Consider the following 24975-nt stretch of genomic DNA (forward strand, 5'->3'; position numbering starts at 1 on the left):
TGGACAAATCCTAAGAGTGCAGTGTTAGTTAACAACAGCAACAACAAAAAGTAAGAGGCAACATGAGAACTAAAACACCATAATTTTGGGGACACCTGGGTGGCTCAGTGGGTTAAAGCCTCTGCCTTTAGCTCAGGTCATGATCCCAGGGTCCTGGGATCGAGCCCCGCATCAGGCTCTCTGCTTGGCAGGGAGCCTGCTTCGCCCCCTTCCCTGCCTGCCTCTCTGCTTACTTGTGATCTCTGTCTGTCAAATAAATAAATAAAATTTAAAAAACAAAACAAAACAGTGAGTTCCTCATCTCTAAAAATGAGAGTTCTTTAAAAAAAAAACCACCATAATTTTTAAAGAAATTAAAAGTATATACATATATACATACCCCATGATTATGGTGTTAATTATAAAGAGCTATGATAAAATGTCATAGAACCATACATCAAGACATTAAAAAAAGAAAGAAAGAAAAAAGAAAAAACACTCTATGCAAAAACTGGTAATATCTAAGATCTGTTGTCTAGTTGGTTTTTTGACTTCATTGTCAATCTCTGGGTTTTGAGAATGCATGATTGTCAGGTAAGATGTTACCACTGGGTGAAGCTTACATGGGACCTCCCTACTATTTATTTTTTATTTGTATTTATGTTTTTTAATTTGGGGAAGGGAGGGAGAGAGGGAGAGAGAAAGAATCTTAAGCAGGCTTTATGTCCAGCACAGAGCTCAACGTGGGACTTGATCCCATGACCCTGAGATCATGACCTGAGCTGAAATCAATAGCTGGCTGCTTAACTGACTGAGTCGTCTAGACTCCAGTCTCTACTGTATTGTTTGATGTCATCTAGTGTGTGTGATAAAATGTACATAACTAAAATTTGTTATTTTGATCATTTTTTAAAAGATTTTATTTATTCATTTGACAGAGATCACAAGTATACAGAGAGGCAGGCAGAGAGAGAGGAAGGGAAGCAGGCTCCCCGCTGAGCAGAGAGCCTGATGCGGGACTCGATCCCAGGACCCTGAGATCATGACCTGAGTCAAAGGCAGAGACTTAACCCACTGAGCCACCCAGGTGCCCCTATTTTGGTCATCTTTAAGAATATAGTTCAGTTGGGCGCCTGGGTGGCTCAGTGGGTTAAGCAACTGCCTTTGGCTCAGGTGATGATCCTGGATCCCGAGATCAAGTCCCACACTGGGATCCCTGCTCAGCGGGGAGTCTGCTTCTCTCACTGACCTCTCTCTCTCTCTCTCAGATAAATAAATTAAAAAAAAAAAAAAGAAGAAGAAGTCACCATTGGTGATTAAAAAAGAAAAGTATAGTTCAGTGGTGTTAAGTACATTCACAGTACTGTACAGTCAGCACCACTGTCCTTCTCAGAACAGTTTCATCATCCCAAAATGACACTTTATACCCTATCCCGTTGAATAATAACTCTCCATCCCCCCCACGCCCCAGCCCCTGCTCATCACTCCTCTACTTTCTGTGTCTATGAATTTGACTACTCTAAGTACCTCATTTAAGTGGAATCACATAGTATTTGCCCTTTCATGTGGGGCTTACTTCACTTAGCATAACATCTTCAACATTCATCCATGTTATAGCACGAATCAAAATTTCATTCCTTTTTACGATTTAACAATACTCCATCGTAGGCGCACACTGCATTTAAAAACAAATCCATATTCACCTTGATGGGCATTTGGTTGTCTCCACTTTTCAGTTATTGTGAGTGATGTTAGGAGCATTGGTGTGCAAGTGTCTGAGTCCCTGTGTTGGGTTCTTTTGGGACATACCTAGGAGTGGAGTTGCTTGATCATCTGATAGCTTTATGTTTAACTTTTTGAGTAACTACCAAACCACTTGCCAGGGCAGCTGCACCATTTTATTTCCCTACCAGCAATACGGAAAGTTGCCAATGTCTCTACATCTTTACCAACACTTGTTTGGTTTGGTTTGGGGTTTTTTTGCTGTTTTAAATAATAGGCATTCTGCTTGCTGGGTGTGAAATGGTATCTCTTTGCGATTTTGATATTTCTCTAATGAGCAATGATGTTGAACATCTTTTCATGTGCCTCTCTGTACTATTTTTTTTTTTTTAGATTTTATTTTTTTATTTGTTTTAGAAAGAGTGAGCATGGTGGCTGGGGCAGGGCGGGGGAGGGAGGACCCAAGGGGAAGGGAGAGGGAAGGCTAATGAATCTCAGGCAGACTACGGGCTGAGGTGGGGCTCCATCTCATGATCCTGAAATCACAGCCTGAGCCAAAACCAAGGGTCAGACCGCTTAATTGACGGAGCCACCCAGGTGCCCCTGTAACTATTTTTCTGATTACAGTGTCTATAATTGTTTCAAAATGGAATTAAAACTCATGTATATCATAGAGAAATCTATCCACATATTGATGCACATTACAAGTTCATGTTGTACACGTATCTTCATGTACAACGCCTGTTCTTGCAAATAAAAAGAGACACACTAAACAGATTAGAATGGTGGCCTCTCGGCGGGAGGGACTGGAGTTTGGAGGTAAAGAGAACAAAGCAACAGAGGGCCGTGGAGAGGACAAAGATGATAACCTGCCACGAACTGAGGTGCGTAATGAACTGAAACTTTTGCACAATAAATTAAAAAAGAAAACTAAAAAGAGAAGACAGAGAAAGTCCACGTCATTTCTGGTCCTGCCTTCTCCTCCCCTACAGTGTTGGCTACTGATTAGGGGACTGGTTTGCCTTCCTTAACCGCCAGGTCTCCTTCCCACTGGCCCTTTCCTTGCCCCCCACCCCGCCCAAGAAATCCAAGCTGGGGAGATGCAGTGGGTAGGTCTCCGTGGTCAAGAGAAGCACTGGCAAGAAGCCACAGCCACGTGGCTCCCCTTCCCACAGTCAGCAAGCTCTGCAGCTCTGGAAAGTGCCACAGCTTCCTCTTCCGGAAAGGGCAGGAATCCATCCTCTCCAGGGTCCCTTCCAGCTGTCACAGTCTCTGACATTGACATTCACGGTGCAACCTTGCCTTCATCCACTCTCCCCGGGCCAGCAGAACACAAGGGCCCCAGAGCACGGCTGCCACAGTTAGTAATGGGAGGTGCTGGTAGGAACCAGCCCCCACCCCCTGCACCCCGTCTGCAGGTGGTCAGAGGGGACGGGTTGTACTTTAAAAGGTGACCTCAATCAGTCTGAAACCTGGGGAGGAAACCCGGGGAGGTTAATTTTTCTCAGCCAGCTGCCACCCGGACAGTTTCAACCTTCTCTTTGGCATTTCAGCCTTTCCAGTGCCAGTTGAGACCAGTTGGTACAGAGGAGGGAATTTATTAGAGGGTGTTGTCAATTTTTTAAAAATCCAAACAAAGCTCTGGGAAGGTTGAGCCAAAGGTTGTAGGTTGGGGCTCAGAGAGTGAAAGACCTGTTTGTTTTAACCCGATTTAAATAGTTGGCTTCTTTGAAATAAATACCACCAATAGCACTTGCCAGAAATCAGCTTTAATAGCACACATGTGCGAGGTGAGGCTCGAAGCGCTGCACGGCAGAGGCTGACAGCCCATCCAAGAGCGATTTCCCTCGCTGGGGCAGGGAAGGAAGGCTGATCTCCATTATTGACGTTACAGTGGGAACAATTACCATTCTGTTTCGCTTAGGAAGTAAGGAGCTGGTAATCTTTTAATTAAACAACTTGGATTGTTTGGTGGGGGGACTACTGTACCATGGAGGCAGCTCTGAGGAGAGAGGAAGACGGGGGTTGGGGGTACTCAGCAAGGCGGCTCCCCAGCCAGCTGGGAGCTCTGCAGACCTCTGCAACCCTGGGGCTTGCACAGCCCACCTCTCCCAACCTGCTAACGGACCTGTCTTCAAAGTCACCTCGCTGAAAGTCAATTTGCTGTGGAGGAAACAAATTCACAGATTAGAGGCACAAGTTCTCCTGGAAATTTACAGGTGATAAAGGCCCCGCAGGAGGGCACACTTTTTCTTTCTTAGCATCAATGCTCAAGATTCAGAATAACAAACAAGTAACATTAGCTGGAGGGGAAAATAAATAAATTAAGGAATTCAAACTGCATTTCCCAATTTACTTTCCAGAGCTGGTTCTCAGTATATAAATCAGCACTTGTTGGAGTTTTTGCCATTTAAAAAATGGCAAAAACAAACTGTGGGTGGGGGGGATGAAAAGACACCTCATTTGAAAAAGAAAACATATTACATATGTGTTGCTTTGAACTAATCTCAAGGCAACAGTCTTTAATGTTATTAGAAAACATAACATGGGCATATGTACTCGAGTATATTTAAGCAAGAGTATCACAAAACTACTGTTTGCTTATAGGAACCTGAAGTAAATCCTACATATGCTGGTGCATGAGGGGATGACCAGAGAACCAAACTGGCCGGAATTTGCACCCAGTTGGACCCCACAATTTTTATAAAAAGTGTAGGAAGTGAGGCAGGCACAAAGCCCCTAGAAGACTTTTTATGTTGCCCTCCCCACGCCAGCAGAGAATGCTACGGGCAACCGGGTTAGATGCAAAGAACCGAGTAGGGCAGACTGCACAGGAGCATGTGGGTGTGCATACAGGCACACACCACGACCCCTGCTTGGCATGGCTGGGCTGGCCCTGGGTCCACGTCGGGGAAATTCCTCCAGCGTGCTGTGTGATTGCTCTATGAAAAAGAGTGCTGCTATCACCAGGAGAGAGCCCCACAGTTGCTCCGGTAGGAAAAAGACTCCAGGGTCCTCCACTCTTCAGAACGTACGTTCTAGAAGCCATTCTAGTAACTCCCAGAAGCAAAGGGACAGGATGTGGGAGGGGCTGCAGCTTTGAGTCCCTGGAGGAAATGCACGGTGTTAGCCTATCACCATTCTGGAAATCCTGCTGCAAAGAATCATGTTTAATTTAGGAGATGGTTTTTAAGATAGCCTTTCGGGAAACAGAAGTTTGCAAAATGCTGTGGGGCAGTCAGGGATGGAAGGGTTTCCTGGGTTTGAGAATGTAACCCCGTCCTAAAAAATGGCCAGGTGAGCAGAAGGAACCCCGCCCTACTCCTCCCTCCCCTCTGGGTGAGGGACCTGGACAGAACCAGGAGGGGTCCCAGGAGACAGAATCACCTGAGTGATCCCTTCATAATGGTCTTGAGTGATGTCAACTACACACTTGAGACAATGGGTGTCAGGAAAAGCTGGAACAACCCACCTTTGCTTCAGCCCTTGTCCGGGTGACTGCGCAAGTTTGAGTCTAGAACCATTGTCAGAAGGAGCGGAGGGGCAGGCATGAGCCCCCTGGAAGGTGCCAACTCTTCCTGGTTTGTGGACTCTTCCAGTCTTAGCGGGGAGGGTTTCCCATCTCTGGACCCCACCTCACCCTGCCCCCCAGCCCATCCTGGGCCAACCTGGACAAACCCGGACCTTTGGCCACCTTACCTCTCTCAGGAAAAATCTAGTTTTGGAAAAGAAAGTGAGAGCTAGAGGTTCTCCTCCAGGCGCTATAAAAGATCGCCTTTATCTTGGTAATTCGCTCTCTGCTTATTTTTGTTACCTCTTATCTGTTTCCTGGTAGTAAAGCGCTTAGAAAGAAAATGGCCTGTGGGCGTGTTGGGGCTGGGTGGGGTGTGGTGGCTGGGACTCAGCTCACACTGCGGCTGGCCGGCGGGCAGGGGTGGCTGATGGCAACTCCCAGGCTGCCTCCTGGGGCCAGTGGGAAGGGCGAACTGGGTGCTAAGAGAGCTGCTGAGGGTGGAGGGTTGGGGTGGAGGGGGGCTCTACGAGGCTGGAGGGTGGGCGAGCCTTCCCTAGGGGCAGGCCCTCCTGGCAGGGCTCCAGGCCACTGGCCTTTCTCTCCTCCCTCCACAGCAGATGTGTCCCCCAGTGTGCACGTGGGTGCACTGATCCACGCTTTGCCTCGTGTCCAGACGGGAGCCAGGCTGGGGGCAAAACATTTACTATTTGTCTTCAGCCCTTACCCTGCACTGCTTCTCCTTCCTTCCTTCCTTCCCTCCTTCCTTCCTCCTTTCTCCTCTCCCCCTTCCTACCTGGCCTTGCGTCATCTTTATTTCCCTTTCTTTTTAGGGCTCGGTTTTAAAAGTCACTCCTGGTTAAAGCCCAAGTGCCGCTACTGCCCCCTTGTGTCTCCCTGATGGAAGAACTCGGTCGCAGGGTTGTCCGCGCCCCTGGGGAGAACCAAAGACCCCGGGATGCCCCGGAGCAGAAAGGCTGTTGACCACACAGTGTTAGCAAAGAACATACATGCCCACTGGGGCGACATTTCAGGTGCGGTGACCCCACTGGCCTCCAGGAAGCCTATGACTATAGCAGAGGAAATCCCTGAGGATCAACATACCTTGATCTTGTCTAGCTACAACAAGCTTGTGTGGGTCCTTGTGTGGGTCCTTGCCATGAGCTCTGGTACATACCCAGGGCAGGACTGTATCTATCTGGTTCAGCACGGAATTTGAATATGCTTAGCACAGCACCCGGCCCGTATTTGTGGGGATATAGGGGAGTCAGATTCATACCACAATTACATGCTAACAATATTTATTATATTTTTTACTACATGCTAGGAACTGTTCTAGCTCCTTTATATGTTTATATTTGTATATTTAAAAGCTTTTACTGGGCGCCTGGGTGGCTCAGTGGGTTAGGCCGCTGCCTTCAGCTCGGGTCATGATCTCAGGGTCCTGGGATCGAGTCCCGCATTGGGCTCTCTGCTCAGCAGGGAACCTGCTTCCTCCTCTCTCTCTCTCTCTCTGCCTGCTTGTGATCTCTCTCTGTCAAATAAGTAAATAAAATCTTAAAAAAAAAAAAAGCTTTTACTTATTTATGTGTCAGGGAGAGAGCACAAGCAGGCAGAGTGGCAGGCAGAGGCAGAGAGAAAGAGAGGAAAAGCTAGCACAAGGGGAGTGGCAGGCAGAGAGAGAAGCAGGCTCCCTGCTGAGCAGGGAGCCCTATGCGGGGACAAGATTCCAGGACTCTGGGATCCAGACCTGAGCCAAAGGCAGCCACTCAACCCACTGAGCCATCCAGGCGTCTCTACGTCTGTTATTTGTTATAAACACCTTCTAAATTATTAGAAGGCGCCTTGGAGGCGCCTGGGTGGCTCAGTGGGTTAAGCATCTGCCTTCAGCTCAGGTCATGATCTCAGGGTCCTGGGATGGAGTCCCCCACATGAGCCATGCATCAGGCTCCCTGCTCAGCGGGGCGTCTGCTTCTCCCTTTGCCCCTTCCCCCCACCACTGCTCATGCTGCATGCTCGCTCGTTCTCTCTGAAATAAGTAAATAAAGTCTTTTTTAAAAATCAAAAAAAAAATAGGGGCGCCTGGGTGGCTCAGTCGTTGGGCATCTGCCTTCAGCTCAAGTCATGATCCCAGGGGCCTGGCATCAAGCCCCACATTGGGCTCCCTGCTCGACAGGCAGCCTGCTTCTCCTCCCATTCTGTCTGCTTGTGTTCCCTCTCTCGCTGGGTCTTTCTCTCTGCCAAATGAATAAAATCTTTAAAAAAATTTTTTTTAAATAATTTATTACCCCTATTTAGTAAATGAGGAAATGAAAGTACAAGATTGGCAACTTGCCAAAAAAAGTGGCAGTCAGGATTCAAATCCAGGCGATCTGGTTCCAGAGCACACCTATGGACACTTAACATTACACGTCTCCTGTTTATACGCACGCATCTATCTTTCATCCTAGTACAAGAGCATCGGCTATTAGCACAATGAAATGCATTTGTTGATCTAGAAAAATGATATATTATGGTATCATTTTTTGAATACTTGAGTACTCAAAACTATTCCACAATTCCTTAATAGTCTTTTTTTTTTAAGATTTTATTTATTTATTTGACAGAAAGAGAGATCACAAGTAGGCAGAGAGGCAGGCAGAGAGAGAGGAGGAAGCAGGCTCCCTGCTGAGCTGAGAGCCCAATCTGGCTCCATCCCAGGACTCTGAAACCATGACCTGAGCCAGCGGGAGAAGGCAGAGGCTTTAACCCACTGAGCCACCCAGGCGCCCCATTCCGTAATAGTCTTAACTACTGCACACTCCCGTGGGAAGGTGTGTACATACGGCAAAGGAGAAGGTTTTGAAAAGTATTAATGTGTGTTTCTGTTTGGCCTTTCTGAGTGGCAGACTTTGGCTTAGGGGTTCGAACTTTTCAGCTTGCCCTGGCTCGAGGGAGATTCCGCGCATAGCAGAGTGCTCGCAGGAAAGGCGGGATGACCTTCAGCCCCCGACACTCGAGAAGAGATTTTTCCGATTCCTTCCACCTCCACTCCCCTCTCCTCTTTAGCACAGCCCAGTCCTGGGTAGCCCTTTGCAGAGAGTTCTGCTTAAGGAGGGTAGACAAAGTATGACAGTGAGAACTGAGATTTATAGAAGTGGGGAAAGCCTGATTTTCTCAGCCCCAGGGGATTGTGGAGAAGAGCTCTGTAGAGGGCAGTAAGCATACCCAAAATGGGTTATATATACCCAGAATTGTGCTTCATTTGGCTTTGGCTGAAGTAAGGAGAGAAAAAGGCCAAAGGCAGAGGAAGGGCTCTGTCAGAACAAGACGCTCGTTAGAACCCTGAAAGTCTCCCTGGATCCGTTCTCAGACCTGCCTAGCTCACCCTGGACTGTTCCAGTAGGGAGGGAGGCCCTGGGTGGAATTACCTTAGGCTTCCCAGGATCCTTGCTGTGGATGCTGAGCTGAGAGCGGGGACATTCCCCTGGGCCACACACAGTGGTAGGGTGACAGGACATCAGCGCTGAGGACTGGGGAGGTCTGTGAGAGCAGAGGACCACTGCGACCGCAAGCTGGTTGCAGGAAAGGCAGGAGGTCTAGTGCAGCGAGGGTTGAGTGAATCTGGGTGTTGGTGAGCCTGAAAGCACCCCCAGAGCAGCGTGCAAGCCAGAAAAGTCCAGATCATCATCTCCACGAGCGGCCCAATGCTGGCAGAGCTGTCACATTTCCCTTCAATATCAAGGCGTCTGTAGGGGATCAGCCAGAGGAAAGGGAAGAAATCTGAGAACTGAGCACCTTTATCTAAGAGACACCGGACCCTTCCGGAGGGTTCATGTACATAATCAGACTGGATTTCGCTTTAAACCAGTTTGGACATGTAGCTAAAATTTTTTAAATCCTAAAAATTGTGAGAAGCCAGATTACTTGTGACCGGAAGGAAGATGCGCATTTCCCTACGTGCGGGTTCAAGTTTGCAGTCCCCATAAAATATATACACCCAGGCAAGAACATAAAGGACCGTGCCTGTATCGATTCTTCTGTTTTCACTCTGAGTTGTGTCTTTATCATCTCAGTTATTTGCTTGGCTCATATCCCCCGCTTCCTGAAGGCAGTGCGGTCTAGCCTCCAGTGGCTAAGGTAATAAGGGGCGCCTGGACTGACAGACAGGCTGAGCAAAGACAGTGCCCTTTGGCACAAAGATTATTTTGTGCTAAGGACAACTGAGACCCACCAAAAAAAGTTCTTTACTGCCCACTCCTAACCGCCTAAAATTAACTATAAATTTCCTCTTTTGAAAAGGTGCTTCCAGACCTGCTCTCAAGAGACAATTCTTAGCACCCTAGAGACTGTGTGTGCCTAATGAGACAAGCCTCATTTACCATATATTTCCTCCCCGTCTCATAACTTGTTCTCCCCCAACCGTTCCAGAGGCCCAAACCCCTTTTCCTTTGTTTAGCCTAAGCTGCTATCTAAACCTCAATCATCTGGCTTTTGCCTTGCGTCTCATTTCTAGGTGAAATTCTTGTGCGTATATACATTATTAATTTTTTTCTAGTTAATCCGTCTTGTATCAGTATGATTTTTGGACCCAGCCAATGAAAAAGGCTTTTCGTTTACAACAGCCCCATCTCTCAGCCTCTGGCAACCACTATTCTACTTTCTGTCTCTACAGATTACTTATTCTGGTCTTTTTGGCTACATGGAATCATATGATATGTGACCTTTTGTCTTTTGTTGTTGTTTTAAAGATTTTATTTGTCAGAGAGACAGACAGAGAGAGAGAGCACAAGCCGAGGGAGAAGCTGGCTCCCCGCTGAGCAAGGAGCCCGATGTGGGACTCGATCCCAGCACCCTGGGATCATGACCTGAGCCAAAGGCAGACACTTTTTTTTGACTGGCCTCTTTCACTTAGCATATCTCCAAGGCTCAGCAGGTTGTAGCATGGCTCAGGGCTTCTTTCCTTTGTTTGGCTGAAGAACAGACTGTTGTATGGATGGACCATATTTTGTTCATCTAGCCCTTGATCAGCGGACATTTGTGTGGCTTTTACTTTTTGGCTGTCATGAATAGTGCCACTGTGCGCACTCACATACGAGTTTCTGTGTGGACATATTTAATCCTGGGTATGAATCTGGAAGTGGAGATGCTAGGTCATTTGACTACTTCTCATTTCACTTTTTCAGACCCGCCAAACGGTTTTCCCAGTGGCTGTTCCATCGCACGGTCTCACTGGTGGTGCGTGAGATTTTCTAATTTCTCCACATCCTTGTCAATATTTGTGGCTGTCCTTCCTTCTCATGACAGCCATCCTCACAGATGTGAGCAATATTTCATTGTATCGCCTATCTTTCTGAAGGCTCCTTATAACCTTCTGGGGAGTGTGCCGACATTTCTCGAAGGTTCTTATATTCTTGGCCTTGCTTCATGATCCTTTTGTTTCTTTTGGGTTAGTAGTTTACTGCTGTGTCCTTCATGACTCCGAAATAGACACCTCTATTTAGACATTTTTGGGAAAGTGACCAATCACATGACGCCGTACAGGAAATAATCTTAAGTGCTTGATGGAGAGCGCTGTTTATCTTGCAAGCCCCAAAGTAAAGTTACCATGGGGCTCTAGGGATTCTCTCACTAGTGGCATGGGGTAACTTGTGTGTCCTGTCACACTCTGTATGACAGATGTGTGACCAAACCCTACTCTGTTAATAACTTTACTTTTTAATTGAACTTTTACCCGTCACGGGTGGAGGGGCAGGGTACATGGCGGTTCTGAGTTAATTACAACTGCCATTATTTTTTATTTGCGGCGCCTGAGCAAAGCAGTAAAACACAAGTTAAGTCACATTTGCAATGGGACCATGACTCAATTAGTGTTTTTGAATAATAGGCCATAGTAATTAAGGTCACGGCCGATGCAGCAATAGCATTATGTGGTAGCATGGCTCTGGCAAAGACTAGTTTGCAACCTGTCTCCAGGGAGGGGGTTGAAGGGAGTCAGAAGGAACCAGGCGGAGATTCTCTCCTCCAGGATTCTTGCCAACTGGGAATGGAGATTCTCGAGGAGATCTTCAGTCATTTTTTTCACACCCGCTTTATCAACTTCCATTTCAGGAGCTCAAAATGCAACATGAAACTTGTAGGTCCTACAAGGTAATATTTTCAGTCCAGTTGACAGTGGCTCTGAAAAGCCAGGCTTCAGAGACTGAAGACCGTGGGCAAGCATTAACATGTGCCTGGAGACCAGGGTGTTCCGGGGGAAATTAATAGTGCTCTCAGACTGGCTTTGCAAACCCAAGCCTATAAAATTCTTTCTAGGCCAAGAGTAAATCTGCCCTTCTTCGGGATAAGAAGATTGAGGCACAGCATGGTCCTGTGTCTTGGGTAGGAGTCCTCCAAGAGGGGTCCTGGCTGAGGCATTAGGTTCTTATTTTAGATTTTAGTTGCTTTTACTACCATCTCTAGAGAGGCAGCTACTTAGATGATGTGGGCCCTTGCCTCTAGCCTGATTTTTTATACTAGTGGTAGAACATCTCTTTACGGCATCTAATCCAAAGGGTGAGACATTATACATGTTCGGATCAAGAAGGGCTACAAGAAATTGGCCCAGACTAATGGTCTGAGAGCTATTAAAATGGACATCAAGCCATCCTTGAAAGTGAAATCCCTAGACGAGAGACACTAAGTTTGAGAGATGGACCAGCTCATCCTCTTTCTCCCGCACACCTGCCTCCTCAACAGTTCTGATCATCCAGAAGCCCAGTCCTTGTTCACACAGAGAGCAACACAACTGTTCCCTCAGTATGCTTCTCTGGGCCATTTGGAGATACGTCCTCCCCAATTGGCAGTGACTCTATTTGGAATCACTAGGCCAATGGAAAGGTTTTGTGCCTCCTCAAAATTCATATATTGAAATCCAAACCCCAAAGACGATGGTACTGGAAGGCAGGGCCTTTGGTGGTGCTTAGGTTGTGAGGGTGGAACCTCAGGAATGGGACGAGTGCCCTTGCAAAAGAGGCTCCTGAGAGATCGTTCACCCTTTTCACTGTGCGAGGACACAGCAAGATGCTGCCTATGACCAGGAAGGGGGCTCTCACGAGAACCCAACTATACTGGCACCCTGACTTGAGACTTCCCGGCCTCTGGAACTGTGAGAAGTGAATTTCTGTTGCTTATAAGCTGCCTGGACTGTGGTGTTTGGTTATAGAAGCCCGAAGGGACTAGGACAGCCTGATGCTTAATACAAGTGTGTGTGATAGGAATTGAGAGGAAGGTCAGGGAAAGGCATGATGGAGTGGGATTTGAGTACGGAGAGGGAGCCGAGGAAGTTGGAGATGGTGGCAAGTCCCATTGAAAGATGTTGAGGCATTAAAAAATTCTGAGCAAAAAAGGAACACGCAGGGGCACCTGGGTGGCTCAGTGGGTTTAGCCTCTGCTTCCGGCTTCAGTCATGATCTCAGGGTCCTGGGATCTAGCCACGCATCAGGCTCTCTGCTCAGCAGGGAGCCTGCCCCCACCCCCGCCCCGCCTGCCCCTCTGCCTACCTGTGATCTCTGTCAAATAAATAAATAAATAATCTTTTAAAAAAAAAAAAAAAAAAAGAGGAACACACGGAGAGTTTGGGAAGTAGGGAAGCCATGGAGGCTACAGAGAAATTTGGAATCACTCCAGAGAAGGTATGGGTAGACTCGAATTGACAGAAAGAAGTTGAAAGATGGTCTGGGTTCAGTCATCTTAGATAAATTTTTTTTAAAGATTTTTTCTTTAAGTAATCTCCACATCCAATGTGGGCCTTGAACGCACAACCCTGAGTCGAAGAGCAGCATAATCCACCAGCAGAGCCAGCCAGGCACCTCTTGGCTTAGATATTTTTAAAGACACGTGCACTTACTTGCACGGCCCCTTCCTTTGTATCTTTCTAGTGTTTAAAAGATGATTGCTCTTTTGACTTTCAGGACTCCTACTTTCTAATTTGATGTTAGAAACCTGTAATTACTGAAAGAAAGGTCACAAGTGTTTTTGCACTGTGGGCTGGAGGGTGGGAGGTTGGAATGAATTTTCATATATTTTTTAGAGACGGAAAGACGTTCCTGCAGAGGGGAGCGGAACATGTCACCACAAAATATGCCGCTTAGACAGGAGGGCTGTTTTGAGCTGAAGGCAACTGAGAAGAAGTAGCTCTAAGAAAAATGTTGTTTTGGGGTTTTTTGTGATAATAAAGCAAAGTTTATTGAGTGATAGTGCAAAGCTCCTGAAGAGGGAGGGGACCCAATAGGGTTACCCTATAATAGTTATTTTTGATCAATGGAGGTTAAGTGGACAAGTCTATTAGTCTGCTCAGGCTGCCATAGTAAGATACTACAATGGGGGGGGGGGTGGCTTAAACAATAGTAACGAATTGTCTCACAGTTCTAGAGGCTTGAAGTCTAATACCAAGGTGCTTTCAGGGCTAATGTCTGAAGCTCTTCTCGGCTTGCAGATGGCTACCTTTTTACTGTGTCCTCATAGGTTTTTTTTTCTCTGTGCTTGTATGCTGTGGGGTGAAGGGGAAGAGGGGTATCTGGGATATCTCTTCCTGTAGGGACAGCAGTTCTATAGGATTAGGGCCCCACCCTTAACACCTCATTTAACCTTAATTAAGTCCTTATCTCCAAACACAAGCACAATGGAGATTAGGATGTTAATATATTGACTTTAGGGGAAACAATTCAGTCCAAAACAACTCAATTTTAAGGGTTTATCAGCTCTGAGCATCTCAGAACCTGCCTTTGCTTATTCCAGTTTTCTTAATTATTTCTAGTTGGTCCTAACCATTATTTTATAGCCTTTAAATCACCGAAGGACAGAGATGGTTCTTCCCTTGGCGGTTTTTTTTTTCTTTTTTATTTACCTTGGTGGTTCTTTATGTTTTCTGGGAACACAAAATGGTACGAGAATTCCTCTCCCATCCCTGCTACGAGGGAATGCAGAGCTTAGTTCATGTTCAAGAGTATCACTAAAGAAAAGGCCTCTAAATAGTCTTGACTGGTCATCCTTGTGATGAAGTTCTAAAACCTAGGTGAGGTTCGGTGGGCTGAGGTCTGGAGCCAATGACCAAGAAAGAGTTCTTGAGATATCTTTGGTGCAAAATGGTGGTTTATTACAGCACGGGGACAGGACCCGTGGGCAGGAAGAGCTGCCGCCCCGCGTTGTGAGGGATGGCGGGTTATATACCTTGCGGTTGGGAGAAGGTGAGGGGAAGGGAGGGTTCAACGGAGTTTTCATATGTTAAGGAGGGCCTACGAAGTGCCTGGAGGAGCCCTTGCCTTTGTGGTTTGATCAATGTCCTCTTTAGGTCAGCCATTAACATCAAGATAGTTGGGAGATTCTTGGTGGGGTGTTATGATCCTGCTGTCATTTATATTCCCTTCTACCTCAGCCTCCTCCAGTTCCGTTTATGGTCAGGAGGGAGACATTAGGGCTTGAGGAACTGAGAGTTATTTGCCTCTGGAAATTTGTGCTATTGATAAGGTAACCTCCCTGTTTGTAGATCTCTAGGACATCTGTAGAGCAAGGGAGATTCCTGTTCTGCAGGATTGTGATCTCTGCAAGTGAACTCTTTATCGTTTTATGGCAGTCAGGGCTGCCTGAGGGATGCTACACATATGACTGAGGGGGAGCGGATGGAGAGGGGGGTGCAAGGCGCCAGCTTTTGCTTTGTCTTCAGCCAGCCTCCTGCTCCCTCATCACTTGTGTCTTTTTTGAGCATACACCCCTGACATATCTATTTATTCACTCATTTAAAAATTACATAAATATACTATAATCCTGCTATATTATATTGCAAGATACACACAAAACATTTGAAAACAACCATAATAAACATCATTTTGAAGTTGAAAATAAAGAAAAGTTAGTTTGAATAATTGCTTCCTACATTTCCCTCTGGAGATCACTGTCCTCGGTTTAGGGTGTAGTAGGAAAACCGAGGATGAATTTGGAACCACTAATTTTTAGATCCTGGTTCTTCTCTTATCCACTGTGTCTTCTCTTCTGAGTGGCTGAGTTTCAGCAAAAGACTCAGGAGCCCCCGGGTACCTCCAGCAGGCTGAGATTCTTGATAAGTTTTGGTCTGTTTAGGTACTGTAAAGTTTTTTCCGGCGAGATAAACACAACACCAGGCAAAGTGGGTGCAAGGCAAGATTTATTAAAAACACTCTCTGGCGAGGTTTCAGGGTTCAGGAGAAGGGGAGCCAGGAAAGTTGCGCCGGGAGGGGGTGGGCACCCTCGGGCGAGGTTCTGCCACTCTGGAAAGCAGAGTGGCGGAAGTCGCGCCCAAGGCAGGGAGGAGGGGGCTTTTAAGGGGTCTTGGGGAAAGCTCAGGGGTCTTTTGGCAAGTTTCCCTTATTTGGATATCCCGCCGCTCATCGGGATCCCACTGGTCCACAGGAGCCCGGAGCGGGGGTCTCAGGTTCCTGCTTGGGCCTTTGTTCTCCTGTCCGAGCTCAGGTCTTGTGGCGGGAACTTTCGCCATCTTTAGTCGCCCTTCCTGCCAGCCCAACAGGTACAAATACGTTTATTTTAGTGACGGATAGAAAGGATACTGTGCCTTCCAGTAGAAGGAGCCCAGGCAGGGGGAAGAGGGCTGGGAAGTTCTATATTATAGGAAGTTCTATATTACAGGAAGGGGGCCAGCATTTTTAGTTTAGTTTAGCATTTTAGTTTTAGTTTATTTTTAAAGAACTTACTTAGCATTTAAAGCCAAAGCTTACCCTTTCATTCTGAAAATTTTGCCAGAGCTCCTTGTCCTCACTGACAGCAAGGACGGCTCAGAAAGGAAAGTTAAATTTTATTTACTTGCAAATGAATCCGGGCCCAAGTGGATTGAAGATGCAAACTCAGTTTGAGGTCTAGTCACTTAGATGTGAATTAAAACACTCTCCCCAGGATAATAGATTTTCACCTCTAAGGAACCCAGGGGGCAGAAGGGAAAAAAGCCAGAGCATCCAAGGCGACGTGTCTATTGTTATGCTAATGTGCCCTGAGCAGGTGTGAGCTGTAGCTCTCAGCTGTGCCTTCCCTTCTATCAAGTTTTGGATGCTTCTGGCTGGATCACAGGAAGGACCCAGGTAGGTTCTTCCTCTGGATGCTTAAAGACTATTTTTTAAAAAGGATAAAAATCACAACTCTCATACAAATATGAAAATGAACACATGGCTGAAGATGTTCTTTAACTCAAACTGGTGAGGTGTTACAATGGAAAAGTTCAGTGGAAGTTCAATGGAAAAGTTTTTTTTAAAGTACTAATCTATGGAGTACAAGAATGTAAAATGAATGTGTAGAAGCACCCCACCCAGCGTTTACATTAGAAGGGAAGTCCATGGAACCTCTAGGGACGAGACTGAATTTGTTTGTTTATAGCCAAGTGTTATTTTGCATTGCTATCAGTCATATGCAGTTCACAGTTGTAAAATAGCCCCATTGGAGTCATATAACCCAAAAGAATCCTCTAGAATCTAGGCAATGCATAGTGTCCCATGCAAGCACAAAATACACCCCCCCATCACTCCCCACCCCCAGCTTAACTCTGGGAGCCATCGTGCATGGTGTCCACTGGGGCTGTGTAGCACAGGGGCTGCTGGGCCCACTTTGGGCTCCCAGTGCCCGGTCTCACTTCCTGTGCTGTTTTTTGGTGTCAACTGCTTGCCCCAAGCAGAGCACTCACACAAGGAGACATCCCCCCCATGCCTGACAGGCATAACATTTTGACTTCTCTTAGTTCCCGCTACCTCTGGGATACTTGAAAGAAGAGAGATAGGAGAAGGAGATGATGTCTGTCATTCCTTTTCTGTTTCTCTTGATGACCTGTTCCTCCTCCAGAGCTCCAAGAGGGGCGTGGAGCAAGGAAGACAAGAATATGGTGCGACGTTGGTGATATTAGCAGTGCTGTTCTCGTTGTAAACAGGTCGAGGCATATATGTTAGGAAAGTGGTTTCATTTTAGTTAATTGATTTTTACTGCAGTTTCTACTGCATACTGGAGACATGAGTGAGGGCAATTTAATCTCTCTGAGCTTTGCTATTCGAAGCTGATAAAATGAAATGGTTGCAATAAAAATTTCAAGGTCACTTCCAGTTCTGAATATTTATGAATGTATTCCTATTGATCAGGTATCCTGGATCATACGTTCAGATATAGCAACTGACATTATTACTTTCATGGCTCTTTTCTTTATTGTTCTCATTGTTGAAAAATATTTTAAACAATTTATTTTATGAAATATTGCATAGGGTTGAACAGCACATTGGGAGAAGCTGAGCAGAAAGCTGAAAAGGGTTCATGTGTACTGTTTTTACATTGAAAAAGAGTGTCCAAATCAAATAGCCTAATACAAAATTGGGAGGATGCTAGCTGTTAGTAGAAGTTTTATCATTTCAACATCGCTGTCTTCTCTGCCCTTTGTCTTCTCCACCCAGTCCCATAAATGTCTACTGCATTAATACTAATGTATTATTTTGGATGTGTTTCCGCCATTTTGTGACCCTCCAGAATGACATCTTAATAGGGTACCTGAGGGGGAGTGTGGAACTGGAGCAGTGTCCTTGCACACAGGCCTTGTGTGACATGCCTTATGAGCCACTGTTTCTGTTACTTTTACTTCCCGAATAAAAGTTATTAAGTAATTGATTTAAAAAAATTTTTAAGATTTTGTTTGTGTATTTGACAGTGAGAGAGGGAACACAGGAAGGGGGAGTGGGAGGGGGAAAAGCAGCCTTCCTGCCGTGCAGGGAGCCTGCGGGGCTCAACCCCAAGACCCTGGGATCATGACCTGAACTGAAGGCAGGCACTTAATGAGTGAGCCACCAGGTGCCCCTAAATTTTTTTTTTTTAAATTCTGAAAACACAGTAGCAGTTACCCTTTTTAAAGGGAAATTTATATTTGTAAAGGAAGTCTCCATTTTTAGGGGTATCTCCCTCTCTGTATCACTGTATCAGGAACAGAAGAATGGCTCTAAATTATAAGAGAATCTTCTTTTTTGGTCAGTAGAGAAAGCATTGATTTAGGTTTGAATAACAAACCTTACCTTTGTTTGCTGTGCTTTACCTAATGACCTCCCCGTAGCTGACGTTCCTCTCCACCATACTTCTCTTCTTTTGTCTTTAGCTGACCATGGTATTTAAGCTTGAGTTGTAAGCCACTGCTTAGAGATACTCATTTTTCTCTGGGTATCTCCTATGTATATATGAATTATACATTATAAAATTTTTCTCTTGCTAATCTGTCTTTTGTTATAGGGGCCAAGCTAAGAACTATGAAAGGTAGAAGTTAAATTGTTTTCCTCTCCTACACATCAACAAGTCCACTAGGTTGTATGTAGCCTTTAAGCAAGTCCAGACTCAAACTAGAGCATTTTCTCATGACAGTGCACTAAGCTGACCTGCTGGCTGAGCCAGGCAAAGGACCCCAGGGTATCAAAGAAAAGACTGTTGTTTGTTCCAACCCCAGCTCTCCTAACACAGGCCACATTTTCTTTATTTCGCTCTTCTGATTCAAATTTAAACACCAAATCTCCTTAGAGCTCCTTAGAATTGGCTGTCTCTGGCCATTAACTCCTCAGCATTTTGTCTGTGTTCAAAATTTCATCTTAAGGGGAACTCTCCGAGACATGATGACGACGTTCATTCCTTCAGCAGCTTTTTCTCACCAGTTTTCTGTTTTCCTTAGGAGGAAGGTAGATTCCCTTGCTCTCACATAATAAAGCAGAAGATTTTACCTATTGGTCTTAGAGCGAACCAGAAGCAAATTATAATGAGAAAAATATTTGAGAACTCACCTAAGAATTTTTTGGGGGGAAAAAACTTCTCTGAGAAAAGAGAGTCTATACAACACAAACTGACTTCCTGGAAAGAAAATTGTTAATACTTTCTTCCTCCTCTATTTTTTTTTTTAAAGATTTTATTTATTTATTTGACAGATAGAGATCACAAGTAGGCAGAGAGGCAGGCAGAGAGAGGGGGAAGCAGGCTCCCTGCTGAGCAGAGAGCCCAATGCGGGGCTCAATCCCAGGACCCTGAGATCATGACCTGAGCCGAAGGCAGAGGCTTTAACCCACTGAGCCACACAGGTGGCCCTTCCTCCTCTATTTTAAGATTAGTGTTTTGACTATAGATTCAGCTCATGCCACAAAGGGCAAGACATGCTTTGGTTTTGTCTAATTCAAGTGTTGTCGGGAACAGAAAATAAAATTAGATACTGAAAAGGCGTCAATATCTTAATGGATGAGAAATGAATAAGTTCTTCTTGTGCAGGTACCATGTCTTATTCATCTTTATGCCCACTAAAACGACAAGCCTAGTCATTTGTACATGGTAAATGATTGATAAAGGTTTACTGAGCTGAATTATTGAAAACAGGAGAGTCTCGGGATTAGATGTGTGCTCTTGATCTTTTGAAACAATTTTCAAGGACAACCTTGAAGCATTTTGGGGAAAGTGTACTCATTCTTATTTTTAACTGTATTCCTGAAGGTTTGTACATGGTTATTTACTCAATGTGGCATAAAATACAAGGACATAGTTCATTTATCTTCTAATTTATTTAAATTAGTCTTAAGGAAAGCTTACTCAGCTTACACCATTATTAATAGATAAGTAATGCATTTGGAAAAGAGACTTAGATATTGGGGCTGGGAGAGCTAGTTCAAATAGGTAGACATCTAACATTTTAGTGAGTATGGAGTACTGCAAATACTTGGCATTAGCAAGTTATAGAGTAAGTTTTAAAGATAACCCTGTCTTGAAGTAGTGGAATGGCCAGATCAGTGATTGGTTGTTTCTATGTCTCCTATCCAGAATAATTTTTCCTTCATTAAAGTTATGGCCAGTGAATCGCTGTGCTTCCTACAAAACTGGAAATAGCAGTGTGGGAGTCACGCTTGAGTGAAGTACATAGCAACATAAGGCAGGTGATGTAGATTGATATACAGTATTTCTCCATTTAGAATTTATTTTAATTGTCTTTAGGAGAGAAAAGAGATGGTTTCTGGAACAACAAGTAATTGCTCCCGCCACATGTGCTTTGGAAGTGCAGTGATACTCGCTGAGATAGCTCGTGAGCCCATGTTACACTTCAAGGCTGGAGTCCTGGCCCCTAACACAGCCTCAGATGGAAAAGAGGCTGAGATTAAATAAGGCTACAAAAGAGCTGACCATTGAGAATATCACCTTTGTTTATAAAATTTAGGTTCTTTAATAACACAGAATGTATGTTAGATCATTCTTGTGATCTATTGTGTCTCTATTCCCGGCCTTGATTTTAAACTTAGTATGTATGTACAGTTTTCAAAAATGAATCCCAACTTTGTAGCACTATTTCCTTTTCCTTTTTCCAAGACCCTTTTCATTCAGAAGAAAATGGATAAGGCACAGAGAAGCCTACTGTGGACTTGGAGGTGGGAAATACAGGGAAGGGGAAGGGAGTGTGTAGAGAGAGGGAAGATCCTAAAGTAATGTGGGCAAGGAGGAAGTGGGGGTGTACTGCCCAGAGATGGGAAAGCATCATCAGGCGAGAGGTCAAATTCAAAGTGTGGGCCCAGACCACTTGGGTTTTCACATATCCCAGTAAGTCTTGATCCTGGATGCAACCAAGAGTAGAACTGTTCCTTGAGCTTTCCTTCTAGAATTTTTGGGTAAATCCAGATTTCCATCTTATTTGTTGGAATAAGTCTTACGGATCTGTCTTTGGGCAAGACAGATCACTTGGAAGAGTCTGGAGTTATCTATAGCTGAGGTCAATTTAAGTATTTCTGACAGGACAACAGATTTATTTGTTCTCACCTAGATGAGAGAAGGAAAGAAAAATCCCATTTTAATGCAAGATGCATATATAAAAAGTTGTTCTTGAAGCAGGAGGCAACTCCCAAAGAGAAGCAAAGCCCAGTTTGACCTTTGTGCATCTCTTTTTGATTTTCTCACATTCCTGAAGGATCTTTTGGAAAGAAGGGGGTAATTCTTTAGCTGATTCAGAATCATTAGAGAAAATAATTTTAATAATAGTAATAATAAAAATATAACATTTAACCATTGCTAATATGAGCCAGAGACTGATCTAAGACATTAACTCCTGACTCCTCTACATAAACTTGTACAATTAGAAGGTGTGAATAGAGAAAAAAGGCAAGTAGTTGAGCAGCTCTGTTTTCTTCTTTAATTTGTTTTGCCAGAAATTTGGAAGAATCCTTTTCCAAAAATCTGAGAACTCAAATCTTTCTCAGAAGAGGTCCTGGCAAGGTCTAAATGGCACTCCTCTTTATGAACATTATAAAACAAGGTGTTTAATATAATAGCTGATGTAGTGAACCTGCCAAAGTTTTACTAATGTGCCAAAACATTTACCAGCAAGCCCTTAATTACTAATAACACCCCCTCTGGATTCATTCTGAAAGCAAGCAACTTACTCTGTCTCTTTCTTGTCCCTGTTTGCTATCTCCATTCTCAGCTAAGTGGAACACGGATTTTCTATCTTCTTGCATTGGAAAGGAAGAAGGATTAAGTAGGGGTGCACTGGAGAGAGATAAGGAGAATGAGAAGACTCCACCAGAGCAAGGGTGGTAGAACTGGAAACTTGGGTCATTTAACTTAAACAGACAAGATTAAGTGATCACATATAGGAAGAGCCTGAGTTGCATTTAAGTTAACTTTGGGGGGCTCCGAATATGAGGCTAATTTGTGCATTAGTTTCCTATTACTGCTGTAAAAAATTACCACAAACTTGAAGACTACATTAGAGTTGATCATAAAAGATGCAGTTGCTAAATAACTCAAATAGGGGTGCCCGGGTGGCTTAGTTGGTTAAGTGTTCAACTGTCTCCTTTTTTTTACTCACCAGTAAATTTTATTGTTTTCTTTGATTGACTTGAAAACTTTTCATCTTGATTTTTTTTCTGAAACTAAACAAGAAATGTATAGTTTTTATTTTAAAAAAATGCACAAAGCAATGATGTTTTATAAATTGCCCTCTCAGGTGTTTCTTGTCAGCCTGCTTCAAGGAAATCCATGTGTTGAATATCCTTGCTCGCAGTTTAGCCCATACCAAATGGTTGTTTAATACATTTAATACTCAATACATGAGCAGCAAACTGAACTGATCCTTCTGAAGAAAATATGGTTGAACAGCCAAGACCACTGGGTGGTCGAAGAGAAGACCACACATCCTGAGCTCCCCAGGAGTAAGTGGAGGCTGCTGATAACAGCGTATGCAGTGTTACCAGACATCGCTGGTCCTAAACCGTTACTTCTGCCTTCCTTTGCCACAAAAATGCACTAGGAATGCCATCCCCTTCATCCTCTGCTTTTATCCTCAGAATTTCATGTGGTCCTTTAGAGGCAGATGTTACCCAAAGTTCACATGCAGCTCCAAAATTGCCACAAGCTATCTTGTTTTTTTCACAGTGACCAAGATCAGAACTTGAACCCATCGATATTACCATTTACACAGACTTTCTGATTTCAGAAGCAACTCCACTCTTTCTACAGCCCACTCAAAATTTGTCTTCACCATCTGGAGCCCTTCGGGAGTTGCTTCCTTGAAGTCACGATGTGACTGTGTATCTTTCTGTTGGCCTCGATCTCCTGATGGCTAGAATCTCCAGGAATCATTGTCAATAACATCAGCAAGAATAATTTCTTTGGTGGTTACATCAACCTATTTTCCATCATCATATCAATCAGTGTAGAGTTCTGGGGCAACCAGGATTTCTCCGATCTACCAAAAATAACCTGGGTAGTGTGACTTCAGTCTGGCCTATATTGAGTCCAGCAAAGCAAAATTTTGCAGCAATTAGCTGTTCCTCAGACTACTGTGGCTCACCTATTGGTATCATCCTTGAAAAACAGCTCCACTAGGCGGGTAAGACTTACATCCCTCCTGGACATGAGGATTTCTTTTGAGAAAAGACCCAGTTGCTATTCTTCTACAAACCCATTCAATTGGAGTCATTTCACACTTTGGTGCAGTGAAAGCTATCTCCGCACGTTCTCTGTGGAAAGCAGTTTTGATACCTGCTTCCTCTAACAACTGAAAAGTACAGTGGATAGTTTCATTTGCAATTGTAGCCTTTCCTTCCAGGTGATTCTTTCTGGATGCATTTCCTGCTGTAATCTGGTCCTTGGACTGTAGGAGAGCTTCTCCTGGACTACTTGGCAATTCATAGACTTCTTTTGTTTTACTCTCATAGAGGTTTTTTGTTTTTTGTTTTTTAACCAATATTCAGTACTTCAGCTGTCGCCATGATCATGCATGGGCTGGGGGTAGCAGCCTCACTGGGAGGAAAGGCAAGTCAAGACTCTGGAAAAGAGTGGTGAGAGGCTCCAACTCTTGATTTCAGCTAGGTCATGATCTCAGGGTTGTGAGATCGAGCCCTGTGTCAGGCTCTGTGCTCAGCACAGTGTCTGCTTAAGATTCTATTCCTCTCCCTCTGCCCCTCAGGCCCCCTCCCCTCCCCCGGCCCCACTCTCACTCTCTCTCTCTCTCAAAGTAAGTAAGTAAGTAAGTAAATAAATAAATAAATAAATAACAATAAAAAATAAAACAACTCAGATATATTCTCTCAGAGTCCTGGAGATCAGAAGTCTGAAATGAGTTTTATGAAAGTAAAATCTTGGTGTTGGTAGGGCTAGTTACTTCTGGAGGGTCCAGGGGAGAACACACTCCTTGCTTCTTCTGTCTTCTGGATGTTGCAAGCATTTCTTAGCTTGAAGCTACATTGCTTGAGGCTACATTACTCCAATCTCTGTTGTCAATCTCACCTCACCTTCTTCCTCCTCCACAGTCAAACTGCTCTGTGTCTCCCTCTTATATGGATTCTTAGTACATTCAGTGCCCGTGTAAAAGTGTAGATAATGCAGAATAATCTCCTTAAAATCCTTAACTTAATCACATCTGCAGAAACCCTTTTGCCATATATGGTAACATTTGTAGCTTCCAGGGAATAGGATGTAGATATCTTTGAGGGTCTGGTTATCATTGTTTGGTTAGCCAAGACTGCCGATGGATCATGGTGTTTGGAGAGCTGCTTTATGATTGGGAGAGTCTTGAGGTCTTGGAGAAGAGTGGTAGTAATATGTCCTTTCCTTCTGGGGAAGTCTGATTAACCCTGAGTATCAGTTCCCAAGCTTTTTCCTAAATTGACTTAATTCTGTCCTTGGAGTCAACCTGAGCCAAGAGCAACTTCTCTTATGGTCTGGAGGGCAAATGTTTCCAAAGTACTCTCAGGAAAGAAAAACTTTTCCTCTACCCTCTTAACTTTAGTCATCTGAAGGCCTGCAAATTAACCTGACAAAGAGATCAGCAAGAGGAATAAACAGATTTAATTACATATGTATGCATGGAAGTTCACAGAGAGCGCAGCTCAGGGAGGCAGTCAGAATTTGGGGCTGATACGCCATCTTAACAGAGAATGGGGAGAGACAGAGGGACACTTCTGGGAAAACAACTGACTTCTTAGTGGGGAATGGATAAGGGGCACTTATCCATTCCCCAAAGGAAGTTTTTGAAAGATAAATGGGCACGTAGGAAAATATTTGGGAGATAGGAGAATGTCGTGGCAATGCCTCTTTGGGTGTGATGCCAGCTTCTACTCTCTAAGAAGAGCAAGAGCCCCTCTGGGGAGGGGATTTATGACAGAAAGTTCTTTTGGGAAGCTCTGCTTTTAGGCAGATAAGGGATTTCAGGAACCCAGATGCGTTTGGCTCAAAACAATTTTTAGACCATGGAGGCTTATTCTGGACCCCTTCAGAGCCTACAGTTG

General features: G+C 44.6%; 1 pseudogene across 1 annotated transcript in view; it reads right to left on the minus strand.

Moving 5' to 3' along the window:
- Positions 1-23457, minus strand: part of LOC309848042 (bifunctional phosphoribosylaminoimidazole carboxylase/phosphoribosylaminoimidazole succinocarboxamide synthetase pseudogene) — a 44327-nt pseudogene extending 20870 nt beyond the window's left edge. The window contains exon 1 of the transcript in view: positions 22183-23457. The product of the transcript in view is annotated as a bifunctional phosphoribosylaminoimidazole carboxylase/phosphoribosylaminoimidazole succinocarboxamide synthetase pseudogene (transcript). The remainder of the gene's footprint in view (positions 1-22182) is intronic.
- Positions 23458-24975: the final 1518 nt, after the last annotated feature.

Source organism: Mustela nivalis (genome assembly GCF_964662115.1).
Source record: "Mustela nivalis genome assembly, chromosome: 14".
Lineage (NCBI taxonomy): Eukaryota > Metazoa > Chordata > Mammalia > Carnivora > Mustelidae > Mustela > Mustela nivalis.